We start from the raw sequence: 3,842 nt of genomic DNA on the forward strand, positions 1-3,842 counted from the left end.
GGCTCTGTCCCACATTCCACCTCACCATCTCTCCTGCAACCAGCTTCCCCGGGGGAGCCCTGTATTTCTGTCACTGGTGCTAATATTCCCTCCGTCATCCAGGGCAAATGCCGCCTGCCTCTCACCTGTGTCCACATCCATCAGGGACCAAGACGAAGTCTTCCCCTGTGGGGCCCCTGTCGGTCATCCTCTTCTTGTACTGCAGACACCGGCGAGGCCTCTGGGACCTAATGACTTCCCCCGCCACCACCCCGCCCCATCACTAGCACATCTTGGAGGGTCTCAGCCCCCAACTTCTCTATTCTTTAACCCAGCGGATTAAAAATGGCTAGGTTTTTAAGTTGGAAACCATGCGTTGTGCCTACTGGATCTCCTAGGGGACCTGTCTACTACAATGCAGTATTCGGAGGTGGCACCGGGGAATCTGCCTTCCAACTGAAATCATGACGTCTGACCACATTCCGAATTCACACTGCTAATCCCCCCCAAGGATGGCTCAGTGATAACACCAACTTTGGAGCCACACACGCCTCAGGTTCGGATCCCAGGTTGAGCACTTACTGGTTTTGTGACCATTAACAGATTATTTACCTTCTAGGTGCCTCAGTTTGCTCCCCTGTAAAATGGGGCCAATGTGAGGATTAAAAGTCACGATACGTGACCTAAACCAGCACAAGCGCTATGTAAGGTCAAGATGTCCCCTCCCAGTACATCAGCCACAGACGGAATATCATTCCAAAATATTCCTTTCATCGGGTCATTTTCTTTACTCAAAAATATCTAATGCTTACGTCCAAAGAGCAGAGTTTGGAAAGCGAGGCGGGGGCGGGGGGGGGGGGGGTGGCTGGGAATAACTTTATAGTGTAGAAAGCCGACAAACAGTACCTTGGCCAGGTGGTCAAAGATAGTGTCAACAGTGATAAGTCCCGTTGACCGCCTGGAGCCCCTGATAGGGCGAGACACTTTAACCCTGTGGTCTTCCTCCCCCAACCCACAACCCCAGTCCAACCATGAGAAAAATACTAGACCAACCCAAGTTAGGCGATGATCTACAAAACACCTGACCACCATTCCTCAATACTGCCTGGGTCATCGAACTTAAGGAAAGTCTGAGAAACTGTCCCAACTGAGGAGACATGACGTACCCCACGGAATGTTGTATTCTGGTGGGAACCTGGAATAGAAACGGGATATAAAACAACAATTAAGGAGATCTAAATAGGGTATGGGCTTCACTTAACAGTTTCCCATACTAGTGAAAGGTATTAATAATAAGGGAACCTGAATGTCCAGTATATGGAAGCTTTCTGTACTATCTCTGCAGTTCAGATGGGTACAGATTTGTAGGGGTATTCTAGATGAAACACTGCAGGCAGAAAAAGGACATTTGGGGAAATTTGAATAAAGAATTCTGTTAATGTATCAATATTGGCTCACTAGTTATGACAAGCGTGCCCTCCTCTGAATCCTTCCACTCGTTCCCTCTTTCTCTCCTTTGGGATTTGCACTCTGTCAATGTCATTGAATCCGTCTCTCCTCTACCAAAAGGTCAACCACTCAAGGGCATTCCTCTGGGTCCCCATAGCATTTACCATGTTGCTCCAACCCTACATGTCACTTTCCTCCACCTAAGAGAGGCTTCGCAAAATGGTTTTTAAATTGTGGTAAAATAGACACCACCTGAAAGTTACCATTTTAGCCATTTTTTTTTTATTATTATTTAAGTTTATCTATTTACTTTGAAAGGGGCAGGGGCAGAGAGAGAGGAGAAAGAGAACCCCAAGCAGGTTCCTTGATGTCAGTGCAAAGCCCCATCTGGGGCTTGATCCCACGAAATCTGAGCCAAAGTTAAGAGTCAGCTGCTTAACCCACTGAACCACCCGGTGCCCCATATTTAAGTGCACAGTTCTGTGGCATTAAGCACATTCACGTGTTGTGCAACCCTCACCACCGTCCATCTCCAGAACTTGTTCGTCTTCTCAAACTGAAACTCTGTTCCATTAAACACGAACTGCCTGCAACCCCCACCCCCTCCCAGCCCACAGTGACCACCATCCTGCTTTCTGTCTATGAAACTAACTGCTCCAGGGATCTCATGTAAGTGCAATCATACAACAGTTGTCTTTTGTGAGCTCACCTCACTTAACGTGTCTTTGAGATCCATTCGTGGTGTAGTATGTGCCAGAATTCCTTTTCTTTTTAAGGCTGAATAGTATTCTGTTGTATGTAAAGACCACCAAAAAGATCCGTTTTTTAAGTCCTAAAAGGATCACAGTTATCATAGGAAGACTCCAAGGAGACCATGGGTAGAAAGATATCAGACCTAGTTTTGGGTCCATCAACTGCTCCCTGCCCCGTGACCACTTGGTTCAGAGTTACTATTATGGGATGAATGTTTGCGGTCTTCTAAAATTCCTATGTTGCAATCCTAACCCCCAAGGTGGTGGTATTAGAAGGTAGGGGCCCTTGGGAGGTGATCAGGTCATGAGGTGGTGTCCTTACAAATAGGACTGGTGCCTTTTTTAAAAAAATTTTTTAATGTTTATTTATTTTTAAGAGAGAAAGAGAGAGAGAGAGAGAGAGAGAGACAGAGCATGAGCTGGGGCAGGGCAGAGAGAGAGGGAGACACAGAATCCGAAGCAGGCTCCAGGCTCCGAGCTGTCAGCACAGAGCCCGACGCGGGGCTCGAACTCACGGACCGTGAGATCGTGACCTGAGCCAAAGTTGGAGACTTAACCAACTGAGCCACCCAGGCGCCCCAGCATGTGACAATATGAATAATAACAGTTATTATTGATGGTCTGTTCTTCCCACTGGCCCCAAACCATATCAATTTCCAGCTGACTGGAAACTAACCATGGGTGTGCCCCATTCCCTCGCTCTGAATACCTCATTAACTAGTATAGTTAGAAGTCACGCGTTAGTAGAAGATAACATTGGATCATATTGGTCAGAGTCAGCAAAGGTAACCGCCTTCAGGATAGATCCTGAAATCTCAGTGGCTTAATACGGTTAAGGTGTGTGTCTTGCCCTTGTAGGTCAGGTAGCTCTCCTGCACGGTGCACCTCCAAAAAGTGACTCAGAGTCACCTTCCTTCTTATGATTTCACCTTCTGAGTGGGAGAGATAGAGAAAGCAGAAAAGCCACCTCTCTCTAAACAGTCTCAGCTTGGAAATGATGTTCTGTTCAGAGTCACATGACACCATCTAGGCGCCAGGGGGAAAGACACCCTTCCTGAGGGTCCAGGAGGAGGAAAATGATGACACAGCACGGTCTCTACCATAGCAGGCCTACAGATGCCTTGAGCTCAGTGATCCTCTTGGAGACCGGAAAGGTCTTTGGCTAATTCTCTGCAGAGTCTACGGGAGTGATTTTTGTCCAGAGAATTCTGTTGTTGGGCTTCATGGGAATACTAGCCATCACTGACTGCGTGCATACAGAACATCAGACGTCAAAATAAATGTTTTGCACACATCATTTCAGCCTCCTAACCACATTATAAACAAATACAAATATTATTTTACAGATGGGAAAAATATTTTTGCTTCCCTGTACTGCTTTGCTAGAGTCGCCATAACAAAGCACCATGGGCTGGGCGGGGCAGAGCTTAAACCACTGAAATTTATTTCTCGTAGTTCTAGTGGCCACAAGCCCAAGAACAAGGTATTGGCAGGATTCATTTCTTCTGAGGTCTGTCTCCTTAGCTTGGAGATGGTTGCCTTCTCCTGTTCACATGTTCTTTCCTCTGTGTGCGTACATACCTGTGTCCCAATTTCTTATTATAAGGACACCAGTCATACTGGCGTAGGGCTCACCCCAAAGACCTTGTGTTTAACTTAGTT

The sequence above is a fragment of the Panthera leo genome, chromosome B1 (assembly GCF_018350215.1).
Source record: "Panthera leo isolate Ple1 chromosome B1, P.leo_Ple1_pat1.1, whole genome shotgun sequence".
NCBI classification, from domain to species: Eukaryota; Metazoa; Chordata; class Mammalia; order Carnivora; family Felidae; genus Panthera; species Panthera leo.